Source organism: Penaeus monodon, chromosome 31, assembly GCF_015228065.2.
Source record: "Penaeus monodon isolate SGIC_2016 chromosome 31, NSTDA_Pmon_1, whole genome shotgun sequence".
NCBI lineage: Eukaryota > Metazoa > Arthropoda > Malacostraca > Decapoda > Penaeidae > Penaeus > Penaeus monodon.
In genome coordinates, this window is record NC_051416.1 from 18,309,941 (window position 1) to 18,324,248 (window position 14,308).

The window sequence follows — 14,308 nt, forward strand, 5'->3', positions numbered from 1 at the left end:
TTAAATAGTCCAGTCAACCCAGACAAACAGTCATTCAAACAGGTTAATCAGTTATTTGCATAGGTGTGGCGAAATATATTTTTTTTTAATGAGCGCTTAGCCCTCCGGCACCCTCGCTGTGCCTGGATGGCGTTCCCAAGCGGCTTCCACGTGGCTGACAAATGATTTCTCACAACACCTGCAACGACGCCGCACCTGTATTTCAGCCTTGAACGGAATTACACTTGCGATGATTTAAACTAGCTTCCAAAAATTACTGATGAAAAAATAAATATTTTTACGTTTTGAACACAACTTATTGCTCCCTCTGATTTTCATTAGTAAGCCCTTTTTATTACGTGAAATCCAGTGAATAATACCAAAGCGTATCCTTGGGGTAATATATGTATCCCTCACTGTACTCCTTTTTCTCCGGGGAATACTGTAAAAAATCAAACAGTTTTCTGGTAAACAAACATTTCTCCTCGTCCCCCCTTCCCTCTTCTTCCTTTGTATACTGCTTACCTCCTGAGCTCCCCCTCATTCGAGCTCCCTATTCCCTTGAGCTCCCCTCATTTAAGCTCGCTTCCCTTCAGATCCCTCTCATTCGAGCACCCTTCCCTTCAGCTCCCCTCACACGACCTCCCCTCCGTTCAGTCCCCTCATCCGAGCTCTCTTCCCTTTACCTCCCTTCATTCGAGCTCCCCTCCCTGAACTCCCCTTTATTCGAGTCCCCTCATTTGAGATCCTCCTCCCAAGCCCCCCTGTGCTGCCTGACTTCGGAGGCATATGTAGTTACTCACAGCACCTCTTGAGATCCTCTCCTTTATTTCCCCTTATGTCGAGATCCTCCCCTTGAGCTCTTCTCATCCGAGCTCCCCTCATATGAGCTTCCTCTCCTTAGAGCTCGCTCCTCAGCTCCCCCCTTCATCGAGCCCTCTTTCCCTTAAGCTCCCCTTCATCCGAGCTGGTACCCCCTTCAGATCCCCTCATTCAAGCTCCCTTGCCTCGAACTTTACTCTTTCGTCCTCCCCTCCCTTGAGCTCTCTCCCTTGAGCTCCTACATTCATGTTCCCTACTTCAGCTCTACCATTCGAGGTATCCCTCCTTAGCTTCCCTCCCTTGATTCCCGATCATTCAAGCTCCCTCCCTGAGCTTCCTTCATTCGAGCCTCTTCTTTCGAGCTCCCTCTCGTTCGAGCTCTCTTTCTTGAGCTCCTTCTTCATTCGTACTTCCCTCCCTCTTATTCGAGTTCCTCCCCTTGAGCTTCCCTCTATTCGAGCTCCCCCCAATTTGAGCTCCTTCCCCTTGAGCTCCCTCATCGAGCCTTCCCCCCCAATTTGAGCTCTTCCCCTAAGCTCCCTTCATTCAAGCTCCCCCAATTTGAGCTCCTCCCCCCGTTGAGCTCCCTAATCGGGAGCTCCCCCAATTTGAGCTCCTCCCCCTTGAGCTCCCTCCATTCGAGCTCCCCCAATATGGGCTCCTTTACCTGAAGCTCCCCTTCATGCGAGCTCCCCCCAATAATGAGATCCTTCCCCTTGAGCTCCCCTCATTCGAGATCCCCAATTTGAGCCTCCTTCCCCTTTATTAAGCTCCCTTCATTCGAGGCTCCCCCCCAATTTGAGCTCCCTTCCCCTTGAGCTCCCTCATTCGAGGCTCCCCAAATTTGAGGCTCTCCCCCTTGAGCTCCCATCATTCGAGCTCCCCAATTTGAAGCTCCTTCTCTTGAGCTCCCCTCATTCGAGCTCCCCAATTGCACCTCATTCGAGCTCCCTCCAATTGGAGCTCCTTCCCCTTGAGCTCCCCTCATTCGGAGGCTCCCCCAAATATGAGCTCCTTCCCCTTAAGCTCCTTCATCGAGCTCCCCCAATTGAGCTCCTCCCCGTAAGCTCCCCGACAATTTGAGGCTCCTTCCCCTGAGCTTCCCCTCATTCGAGCTCCCATCAATATGAGGCTCCTTCCCCTTGAGCTCCCCTCAATCGAGCTCCCCCCAATATGGGCTCCTTCCCTTGACTCCCTCATTCGAGCTCCCCCAATTGGAAAACTCCTCCCCCTGAGCTCCCCTCATTCGAATCCCCCCCCCATTTGAGATACCCCTCTTGCGCTCCCCTCATTCGAGCTCCCCCACCCCCAATTTGAGCTCCCCTCATTCGAGCTCTCCCAATTGAGGCTCCTTCCTCTTGAGCTCCCTCATTCGCGCTCCCCACTCCATTTGGAGCTCCTTCCCCTTGAGTCCCTCAATCGAGCTCACCAATTTGAGCCCTCCCCTTGAGCTCCCCCCAATTTGGCTCCTTCCCCTTGAGCTCCCTCATTCGAGCTCCCCAATTGAGCTCTTCCCCTTGAGCTCCCTCATTCGAGTCCCCCCAATATGAGCTCCTTCCCCTTGAGCTCCCCCTCATTTCGAGCTCCCCCAATTAAGCTCCTTCCCTTGAGCTCCCCTCCATTCGAGCTCCCCCCCAAATTTGAGCTCTTCCCCTTGAGTCTCCCCTCATTCGAGCTCCCCAATTGCTCCTCCTTGAAGCTCCCCTTTTTCATTCGAGCTCCCACCAATCATGAACTCCTCCCCCTTGAGCTCACCTCATTCGAGCCCCCCCCCAAATTGAGCTCCTTCCCCGTTGAGCTCCCTTCCATTCGAGCTCCCCCAATTTGAGCTCCTCCCCCTTGAGCTTCCCCCAATTTGAGCTCCTTCCCCTTGATCTCCCCTCATTCGAGGATCCCCAATTGAGCTCCTCTTCTTGAGCTCCCATCATTCGAAGGCTCCCCAATTGAGCTCTTCCCTTAAGCTCCCTTTTCATTCGAGCTCACCCAATTTGAGCTCCTTCTCCTTGAGTCCCCTCCCATTCGAGCTCCCCCCCAATTTGAGTCCTTCCCCTTCAGCGCCCTTCATCGAGCTCCCCCCAATAGGGCTCCTTCCCTTGAGCTCCCCTCATTCGAGCTCCCCCCAATATGAGGATCCTTCCCTTGAGATCCCCATTCGAAGCTCACCAAATTGAGCTCCTTCCCCTTGAGCGTCCCCCATTCGAGCTCCCCCAATAATGAGATCCTTTCCCCTTGAGTTCCCCTCATTCGAGCTCCCCCAATTTGAGATCCTTCCCTCTTGAGCTCCCCTCATTCGGAGCTCCCCCACCCCAATTTGAGCTCCCCTCCTTCGAGCTCCCCACAATATGAGCTCCTTTCCCCTTGAGCCTCCCCATTCGAGCTCCCCCCAATTTTGAGCTCCTTCCCCTTGAGTCTCCACCTCATTCGAGCTCCCCCCAATTTGAGTCTCCCTGAGCTCCCCTCATTCGAGTTCCCCCCAATATGAGCTCCTCCCCCCTTGAGCTCCCATCATTCGAGCTCCCCCCCAATAAATATGAGCCTCCTTCCCCTTGAGCTCCCCTCATTCGAGCTCCCCCAAATATGTAGATCCTTCCCATTGAGGCTCCCCTCATTCGAGGCTCCCCCCAATATGAACTCCTCCCCCTTGAGCTCCCCTCATTCGAGCTCCCCCCAATAGGAGCTCCTTCCCCTGAGCTCCCCTCATCGAGCTCCCCAATATGAACGCCTCCCCTTTGAGCTCCCCTCATTCGAGGTTCCCCAATTTGAGCTCCTTCCCGTAGCTCCCCTCATCGAGCTCCCCCCAATAGAGCTCCTTCCCCTTTGAGCTCCCCTCATTCGAGCTCCCCCAAATTTGAGATCCTCCCCTTGAGCTCCCCCATTTGAGCTCCCCCAATTTGAGCTCCTTCCCCTTGAGCTCCACTCATTCCAGCCTCCCCCCATTTGAGCTCTTCCCCTTGAGCTCCCTCATTCGAGCTCCCCCATCGAGCTCCCCAATTTGAGGCTCTTCCCTTGATCTCCCCCATCGAGATCCCCCAATTTGAGCTCCTTTCTTGAGCTCCCCTCATTCGAGCTCCCCCCAATATGAGATCATTCCCCTTGAGATCCCTATTTCGAGCTCCCAATTTGAGCTCTTTCCCCTTGAGCTCCCTCATTCGAGCCTCCCACCAATTTGAGCTCCTTCCCCTTGAGCTCCCCTCATTCGAGCTCCCCAATTTAGCTCATTCCCCTTGAGGCTCCACTCATTCGAGCTCCCCCAATTTGAGCTCCTTCCCCTTGAGACTCCCCTCATTCGAGCTCCCCAATTTGAGCTCCTTCCCCTTGAGCTCCCCTCATTCGAGCTCCCCAATTTGAGATCCTTCCCCTTGAGCTCCCCTCATTCGCAGCTCCCTCCAATTTGAGCGCCTTCCCCTTTGAGCTCCCCTCAATCGAGCTCCCTCAATATTGACGCTCCTTCCTCTGAAGCTCCCTCATTCGAGCTCCCCCACCCCCAATTTGAGCTCCCCCTCATTCAGTCCCCCAATATGAGCTCCTTCCCCTTGAGCCCCTCATTCGAGCTCCCCCAATTTGAGATCCTTCCCCTTGAGCTCCTCATTCGAGCTCCCTCCAATGGGAGCTCCTTACCCTTGAGGGGGGGGGGGGTTGGGGTTTTTTTTTTGCTCCCCTCAATCGAGCTCCCCCCATTTGAGACTCCTACCTCTTGAGCTCCCCTCCTTCGAGCTCCCCCACCCCAATTTGAGCTCCCTCATTCGAGCTCCCCCCAAATGAGCTCTCCTTCCTCTTGAGCTCCCCTCATTCCGAGCTCCCCCCAATACTGATGAATCACTTACCTTGAGCTCCCTCATTCGAGCTCCCCCCAATTTGAGCTCCTTTCCCCTTGAGCTCCCTCATTCGAGCTCCCCCCAATTTGAGCTCCTTCCCCTTGAGCCTCCCCCTCATTCGGCTCCCTCCCAATTTGAGCTCTTCCCCTTGAGCTCCCCTCATTCGAGCTCCCCCCAATATGAGCTCCTTCAGCCCTTGAGCTCCCTCATTCGAGCTCCCCCAATATGAACCATCCCACTTGAGATCCCCTCATTCGAGCTCCCCCAATGTGAGATCCTTCCCCTTGAGCTCCCTCATTTCGAGCTCCCCAATTTGAAGGTCCTCCCCCTTGAGCTCCCCTCATTCGAGCTCCCCCATTTGAGCTCCTTCCCTTGAGCTCACCTCATCTTGAGCTCCCCCAATTTGAGCTCTTCTCCCTTGAGCTCACCTCATTCGAGCTCCCCCTCCCATATTGAGCTCCTCCCCCTTGAGCTCACCTCTTCGAGCTCCTCAATTTTGAGCTCTTCCCTTGAGTTCCACTTATTCGAGCTCCCCCACCCCCCAATTTGAGCTCCTCCTCCTTCAAGCTCCCCTCATTCGAGCTCCCCCAATTTGCGCTCCTTCCCCTTTAGCTCACCTCATTCAAGCTCCCTCCAATTTGAGCTCTTTCCCCTTGACTTCCTCATCGAGCTCCCCCCATAATTGGCTCCTTCCCGTTGAGCTCCCTTTCAAATTTGAGCCCCTTACCCTTGAGCTCCTCTCATTCGAGCTCCCCCCAATTTGAGCATCTTCCCCTTGAGCTACCTGCCAATTTGACTCTTCCCCTTGAGCTCCTCTCATTCGAGCTCCCCCCAATTTGAGCCTCCTTCCCCTGAGCTCCTTCCAATTTCTGAGCTACTTCCCCTTGAGCTCCCTCAATTTGCGCTCCTTCCCTTGAGCTCTCCAATTGGAGCCCTTCCCCTTGAGCTCCCTCCCATTTGAGATCCTTCCCCCTTGAGCTCTCCTCATCGAGCTCCCCACAATTTGAAGCTCTTTCCCTTGAGCCTCCCTTCATTCGAGCTATACACCAATATGAGTTACTTCTCCTTTAGCTTCCCTCATTCGAGCACATTCCAATATGAGCTCCTTCCCCATGAGCTCCCCTCATTCGAGCACTCTCCAATTTGAGCTCCTTCCCCTGGAGCTCCACTCATTCGTGCCTCTACTCGCCCCAATTGAGCTCCTCTCATTGAGCTCCCTCATTCGAGCTCCCCCCCAATTTGAGCTCCTTCCCCTTGAGCTTCCTCCAATTTGAGCTCCTTCCCCTTGAGCTCCCCTCATTCGAGCTCCCTCCAATTTGAGCTCCTTCCCCTTGAGCTCCCTCCAATTTGAGCTCCTTCCCCTTGAGCTCCCCAATTTGAGCTCCTTCCCCTTGAGCTCCCTCCAATTTGAGCTCCTTCCCCTGAGCTCCCCTCATCGGCTCCCCCCAATTTGAGCTCCTTCCCCTTGAGCTCCACTCATTCGAGCTCCCTTCCCTTGAGCTCCCCTTATTCGAGCACACTCAAATGTGAGCTCCTTCCCCTGAGCTCACTCATTCGACTCCCCCCAAATTTGAGCCCCTTCCCTGAGATCCCCTCATTCGATCCCCCCCCAATTTGAGCCCCTTCCCTTGAGCTCCCTCATTCGATATCCCTCCAATTTGAGCTCCTTCCCCTTGAGCTCCACTCATTCGAGCTCCCCCCACTATGAGCTGCCTTCCTTGAGACTCCCCCTCATTCGAGCTCCCCCAAATTTGAGCTCCTTCCTCTTGAGCTCCCTGCATTCGAGCTCCCCAATTTGAGCTCCTTACCTTGAGCTCCCCTCATTCGAGCTCCCCACAAAGTTGAGTCCTCAACTTGAGCTCCTCATTCGAGCTCCCAAGTTTCAGATCCTCCCCCTTGAGCTCCCCCTCATTCCAGGCTCCCCCCATATGAGATCCTTCCTCTTGAGCTCCCCTCATTCGAGCTCAATCCAGTTTGAGCTCTTCCCCTTGAGCTCCCCTCCACTCGAGCTCACAAATATGAGCTCCTTCCCTTAAGCTACCCTCATGGAAGCTACCCCCAAATAAGCTCCGTTCCCCTTGAGCTCCCCTCATTCGAGCTCCCTCCAACTTGAGCTCTTCCTTTGAGCCCACTCAATCGAGCTCCCCCCCCAATTTGAGCTCCCCCCCTTTGAGCTCCTCATTCGACCTCCCCCCACACATTTGAGCTCTTCCCCCTTGAGCTCCCCTCATTCGAGCTCCCCCCCAATATGTCTCCTCCCCCTTGAGCTCCCCTCATTCGAGCTCCCCTCTAATTTGAGCTCCTTCCCCTTGACTCCCCTTCATTCGACCTCCCCACAATTTTGAGCTCCTCCCCGAGCTCCCCTCATTCGAAGCTCCCCCAGTTCTGCTCCTCCCCTGAGCTCACCTCATTCGAGCTCCCCCCAATTTGAGCTCCTTCCCCTTGAGCTCCCCTCATTCGAGTCCCAAATGAGTCCTTCCCCTTAAGCTATCCTCATTCGAGCCCCCCCAATATAAGATCCTTCCCCTTGAGTTACACCCTCATTCGAGCTCTCCCAACTTGATCTCCCCTCATTCGAGCTCCCTCAATTTGAGTCCTTCTCCTTGATCTCCCCTCTTCGAGTTCCCTCCATTTGAGCTCCATTCTCCTTGATCTCCCTCATTCGAGCTCCCTCAATTTGAGCTCTTTCCCTTGATCTCCCCTCATTCGAGTCAAACTCCTCTCTTAAGCTTCCCATGTACCTGACTGGCGTCCCCAGCGGCCTTCCAGCGGAGGCCATATTTGTCAGGAGACATATGCTCCTCTCTTTTCAGTTCCCCTATTCGAGCTCGTCCCCCTTGAGCTCTTCTCATTGGGCTCTCTTATATGAGCCCCTTCTCCTTTGAGTTCGCTTCCTTGAGATCCCCTTCCCTTAAACGCCCCTCATTGAGCGCTACCCATTCGGTTCCCTTCCTTCGAGCTCCCTTTCCTTGAACCCACCATTCGAGCTCCCCTTCCTTGAGTCCTCTCATTCAAATCCCTACTTGAGCTCTGGGGTACTAATTGACCTCCCTCCTTTGAAATTCTTCCCTTGAGCTTCCCTTCCTTGTGGCCTTCATTCAAGTCCCCCCTTGGCTCCTCTCATTCAAAGTTCCCCCTCCCTAGCTCCGCTCATTTGAGATCCCTCCCTGACCTTCTCTCCCCGCAGGTATGTCATAGTGGAGCCTGCGCTACATGCGGAGCTCATATGACCCAACACTACCCCATTTACTCGGCTCCCGCTTCAAGCCTTTCACCAAGCAGGGTTACATGCGCGGAGGCAGTGAAGATCATGGTTATGATGCTTCAGGCCATTTAGACTGAATGACTGAGTATGGGAAAGTCTGTCAGTGATGAATCTTAATTTTTATTCGTAGTTCCCACGCGTCAAGCCCTTGGCTAATTCAGCCGGCTTCCCTCTCAGATTCAGTTTCAGTTCTCTTCTGCATGTCTTTAGATTGGACTGTTCCTTCTACTTATCATAATCTGCAGTGGAGGCTACGTGCGGAGTCGGGAGCGACGAAGAAATTCGTGGAAGAAGCTCTCACGGACGAGAAAAAGTGTAAGGAAGCAACCTCATGGCGCGGAGGACGCGGAGAAGTTCGAGCAGTCATCTGGAAATCATGTCATGTCATGTCATTATCATTCCCGTGAGCCATACTTGCCGTTGGGGCATTGCCATTGCTGTACAATCTTTTATTACAAAACATGTCTATCTTCAGTCTTCCTAATACATTCTATCACCCTCATACCAGTCCATTTCTTTATATACCTTGCCCCAGTCATTACAAGGTCTAGATCTGTTTATCTTCCACATACCCATGCATGATGGTGTATGATTAGGTACCTTTTCATTTGAAATTTTTAAATGACATTGGTTCTAGATTTTATTCACATTTCTTATCCCTGCTTTCTTAATGTCCGCATTGTCCTGCTATGTAAGGCCACTAAGGACAGCCCACAGCAGTATAAATCACACAATGCATAGCACAGTGTGTGCAACAATATCTTCAGACCATGCACCACACATTATCTACGAGTATAGTCGAGAAAAACATCTGCATTCTGAATTTTATTTCCCTCACACCTGACTATTTTAGTTGCATCGCCAGAGGTAATAGATCCCACCCTTGTCAGACATAACTTCATAACTTATTTCCTAAAAATCCCAGGAAAGTGCTTGGAGAAAGTAGGAGTGATGGCAGGCGACTCGCAGGCGACAGCCTTGGGGCGTGGCCGCTTATTACCTCCACCCGGGAAGCACCTCATGGGAGGAATACCTGGATGGTACAAAACTACGTTACTATAGTTCCTATGTGTAGGTATACGATGTATGATGTCGAAACCGGTGGCTTTTTTAAATTTATGATTTTATAAAGGCTATTATATATAGAATAGTATAATTTATATCATACAAATCGTTAGCAAAGTATGTTGCATTTGTAAAACGCTTTTTTCATGAAATAATAAAATAACATTTCAAAGGAGCTAGCAATAGTGTCAACCCTCTTCAGCACTTAACAGTGAACCAAGTGACTTTATACTTGCATAAGCAATGTCTGTAAATGATTTGAGATTACAGGGAGGTAAGGACATGTTCGCTCCAGTTATGAGCCTTTAATACATTGTATATCTAATTTTTGGGGAATCAGTCGACCTTAGAGAAGTGAGTAATAAGTCGCTATTTGAATATTTAGAACGAATTTTTTGGATTCTTCTGCATAAGACGTTTAAACCGAAGCATGTTTCCCCCCTTTCCCCCTTTTCCCCCCTCCCCCCCCCTTGGTCCTTCCCCGGCTCCAAATTTGAGCTCCTTATTCCATCCCCCAATTGGCCCTTCCCTTGGCCCCCCTTCCCCCCCCCCAATTGAGCTCCTTCCCCTTGAGCTCCCCTCATTCGGGGCTCCCCAATATGAGTTTCCTTCCCCTTGAGCTCCCCCATTCGAGCCTCCCAAATTGAGCTCCTTCCCCTTGAGCTCCCTCATTCGAGCTCCCCCAATATGAGATCCTTCCCCTTGAGCTCCCCTCTTCGAGCTCCCCAATTGAGCTCCTTCCCTTGAGCTCCCCTCATTCGAGCTCCCTCCAATTTGAGCTCCTTCCCCTTGAGCCCCCCTCAACGAGCTCCCCTCAATTTGAGCTCCTTCCCCTTGAGCTCCCCTCATTCGAGCCCCCCAATTTGAGATCCTTCCCCTTGAGCTCCCCTCATTCGAGCTCCCTCCAATTTGAGCTCCTTCCCCTTGAGCCCCCCCCCCCCCAATCGAGCTCCCCCATTTGAGCTCCTTCCTCTTTGAGTTTCCCCTCATTCGAGCTCCCCCACCCCAATTTGAGCTCCCCTCTTCGAGTTCCCCCAATATGAGCTCCCCCCCCCTTTTGAGTCCCCTCATTCGAGCTCCCCCCCAATTTGAGCTCCTTCCCCTTGAGCTCCCCTCATTCGAGCCCCCCCCAAATGAGATCCTTCCCCTTGAGCTCCCTCATTCGAGCTCCCCCAATTTGAGCCCCTTTCCCCTTTGAGCTCCCCTCATTCGAACCCTCCCCCAATTTGAGCTCCTTCCCCTTGAGCTCCCCTCATTTGAGCTTCCCCAATTTGAGCTCTTCCCCTTGAGCTCCCTCATTCGAGCTCCCCCCAATAGGGTCCTTCCCTTGAGCTCCCCTCATTCGAGCTCCCCTCATTCGAGCTCCCCAATTTGGGGCTCTTCCCTTGATCTCCCCATTCGAGATCCCCCAATTTGAGCTCCTTTCTTGAGCTCCCCTCATTCGAGCTCCCCCCCAATTTGAGCTCCTTCCCCTTGAGCTCCCTCATTCGAGCTCCCCCAATATGGGCTCCTTCCCTTGAGCTCCCCTCATTCGAGCTCCCCCAATTTGAGCTCCTTCCCCTTGAGCCCCCCTCATTCGAGCTCCCCCCAATTTGAGCTCCTTCCCCTTGAGCTCCCTTCATTCGAGCTCCCCCAATTTGAGCTCCTTCCCCTTGAGCTCCACTCATTCGAGCTCCCCCAATTTGAGCTCCTTCCCCTTGAGCTCCCCTCATTCGAGCTCCCCCAATTGAGACCCTTTCCCCCTTGAGCTCCCTCATTCGAGCTCCCCCAATTTGAGCCCTTCCCCTTGAGCTCCCTTATTCGAGCTCCCCCCAATTTAGCCCCTTTCCCCCTTGAGCTCCCCTCAATCGAGCTCCCTCAATTTGAGCTCCTTCCTCTTGAGCTCCCTCATTCGAGCTCCCCACCCCAATTTGAGCTCCCCTCATTCGAGTCCCCCAATATGAGCTCCTTCCCCTTGAGCTCCCCTCATTCGAGCCCCCCCAAATTTTGAGCTCCTTCCTCTTGAGCTCCCTCATTCGAGCTCCCCCACCCCCACTTTGAGCTCCCTCATTCGAGCTCCCCCCAATTTGAACTCCTTCCCCTTGAGTTCCATTCATTCGAGCTCCCATCAATTTGAGCTCCTCCCCCTTGAGCTCCCCTCATTCGAGCTCCCCCCAATATGAGATCCTTCCCCATGAGCTCCCCTCATTCGAGCTCCCTCCAATTTGAGCTCCCCTCCCCCTTGAGCTCCCCTCATTCGAGCTCCCCCCAATATGAGCTCCTTCCCCTTGAGCTCCCCTCATTCGAGCTCCCCCAATATAAAACTCCTCCCCCTTGAGTCCCCTCTTTTCAAGTCCCCCCCAATTTGGAGCCCCTTTCCCCCTTGAGCTCCCCTCATTCGAGCCCCCCCAATTTGAGGTCCTTCCCCTTGAGCTCCCCTCATTCGAGTCCCCAATTGAGCCTTCCCCTTGAGCTCACCTCATTTGAGCTCCCCCAATTTGAGCTCTTCTCCCTTGAGCTCACCTCATTCGAGCTCCCCTCCCATATTTGAGCTCCTCCCCCTTGAGCTCCCCTCATTCGAGCCCCCCCCAATTTGAGCTCCTTCCTCTTGAGTTCCACTTATTCGAGCTCCCCACCCCCAATTTGAGCTCCCTCCTTCAGCCCCCCTCATTCGAGCTCCCCAATATGAGCTCCTTTCCCCTTGAGCTCCACTCATTCGAGCTCCCCCCAATTTGAGCTGCTTCCCCTTGAGCTCCTCTCATTCGAGCTCCCCCCAATTTGAGCATCTTCCCCTTGAGCTCCCTCCAATTTGACTCCTTCCCCTTGAGCTCTCTCTTTCGAGCCCCCCCCAATTGAGTCCTTCCCCTTGAGCTCCTTCCAATTTGAGCTCCTTCCCCTTGAGCTCCCTCCCATTTGAGCTCCTTCCCCTTGAGCTCTCCTCATTCGAGCTCCCCACAATATGAGCTCCTTCCCCATGAGCTCCCCTCATTCGAGCACTCTCCAATTTGAGCTCCTTCCCCTTGAGCTCCCCTCATTCGAGCTCCCCCAATATGTGCTCCTTCCCCTTGAGCTCCTCATTCGAGTTCCCCCAATTTGAACACCTTCCCCTTGAGCTCCCCTCATTCGAGCTCCCTCCAATTTGAGCTCCTTCCCCTTGAGCTCCCTCCAATTTGAGCTCCTTCCCCTTGAGCTCCCCTCATTCGAGCTCCCCCCAAATTTTGGAGTCCTTACCCTTGAGCTCCCTCCAATTTGAGCTCCTTCCCCTTGAGCTCTCCTCATTCGAGCTCCCCCCAATTTGAGCCCCTTCCCCTTGAGCTCCCCTTATTCGAGCACACTCAAATATGAGCTCCTTCCCCTTGAGCTCCACTCATTCGAGCTCCCTCCAATGTGAGCTCCTTCCCCTTGAGCTCCACTCATTCGAGCTCCCCCCAATTGACCCCCTTTCCCCCTTGAGCTCCCCTCATTCGAGCTCCCCCCAATTTGAGCCCCTTTCCCCCTTGATCTCCCTTCATTCGAGCTCCTTCCAATTTGAGCCCATCCCCCTTGAGCTCCACTCATTCGAGCTCCCCCCAAATATGAGCTCATTCTCCTTCAGCTCCCCTCATTCGAGCTCCCCCCCTATTTGAGCTCCTTCCCCTTGAGCTCCACTCTTTCGAGCTCCCCCAATTTGAGCCCCTTTCCCCCTTGAGCTCCCCTCATTCGAGCTCCCCCCAATTTGATTTCCCTCCCCCTTGAGCTCCCTCATTCGAGCCCCCCCAAGTTTCAGATCCTCCCCTTGAGCTCCCTCATTCCAGCTCCCCCCAATATGAGCTCCTTCCCTTGAGCTCCCTCATTCGAGCTCAATCCAGTTGAGCTTTTCCCCCTTTGAGCTCCCCTCATTCGAGCTCACAATATGAGCTCCTTCCCTTAAGCTCCCCTCTTTGAAGCCCCCCCCAAATTTATAAGCTCCTTCCCCTTGGGGCTCCCCTCATTCGAGCTCCCTCCAACTTGAGCTCCTTCCCTTTGAGCTCCACTCATTCGAGCTCCCCCCCAATATGTCTCCTCCCCCTTGAGCTCCCTCTTTCGAGCTCCCTCCAATTTGAGCTCCTTCCCCTTGAGCTCCCCTCATTCGACCTCCCCACAATTTGAGCTCCTCCCCTTGAGCTCCCCTCATTCGAGCTCCCCCAGTTTCTGCTCCTCCCCTTGAGCTCTCCTCATTCGAGCTCCCCCCAATATAAGCTCCTTCCCCTTGAGTTCCCCTCATTCGAGCTCTCTCCAACTTGATCTCCCCTCATTCGAGCTCCCTCCAATTTGAGCTCCTTCTCCTTGATCTCCCCTCATTCGAGTTCCCTCCAATTTGAGCTCCTTCTCCTTGATCTCCCCTCATTCGAGCTCCCTCCAATTTGAGCTCTTTCCCTTGATCTCCCCTCATTCGAGCTCAACTCTCTTAAGCTTCCCCTGTACCTGCCTGGCGTCCCCAGCGGCTTCCACGCGGAGGCCATATGTCATGGATGACATATGCTCCTCTCTTTTCAGTTCCCCTTATTCGAGCTCGTCCCCCTTGAGCTCTTCTCATTGGAGCTCCTCTTATATGAGCCCCTCTCCTTTGAGTTCGCTTTCCTTGAGATCCCCTCCCTTAAACTCCCCCTCATCTGAGCTCCTACCCATTCGGTTCCCTTCCTTCGAGCTCCCTTCCCTTGAACCCACTCATTCAAGCTTCCCTCCCTTGAGCTCCTCTCATTCAAGTTCCCCTCCCTTGAGCTCCGCTCATTTGAGCATCCCTCCCTTGACCTTCTCTCCCCGCAGGTATGTCATCGTGGAGAACCTGCGCTACATGCTGAGCTCATATGACCCAAACTACCCCATTTACTTCGGCTCCCGCTTCAAGCCTTTCACCAAGCAGGGTTACATGAGCGGAGGTCAGTGAAGATCAGGTTATGGATGCTCAGCCATTTAGACTGAATGACTGAGTATGGAAAGTCTGTCAGTGATGAATCTTAATTTTTATATCGTAGTCCCACCGCGTCAAGCCCTTGGCTAATTCAGCCGGCTTCCCTCCGTTCAGTTTCCAGTTCTCTTTGCATGTCTTTAGCTGGACTGTTCCTTCTACTTATCTAATCCTGCAGGTGGAGGCTACGTGCTGAGTCGGGAGGCGACGAAGAAATTCGTGGAAGAAGCTCTCACGGACGAGAAAAAGTGTAAGAGCAGCCTCATGGCGCGGAGGACGCGGAGATAGGAGAGTATCTGAAATCATGTCATGTCATGTCATATCATTCCCGTGGCCATCTTGCCGTTGGGGCATTTGCATTGCTGACAATTTATCCAAACATGTCTTCTTCAGTTCTAATACATCTATCCCCTCAACAGTCCATTTATATACTGCCCGTCATTCAGGTCTAGATCG

The 14,308-nt window shown here is 53.3% G+C and overlaps 1 pseudogene; it reads left to right on the forward strand.

Annotated features, from left to right (window-relative positions):
• The window catches only part of LOC119592908, a 38,873-nt pseudogene that overhangs the window by 19,959 nt on the left and 4,606 nt on the right, over positions 1 to 14,308 (forward strand).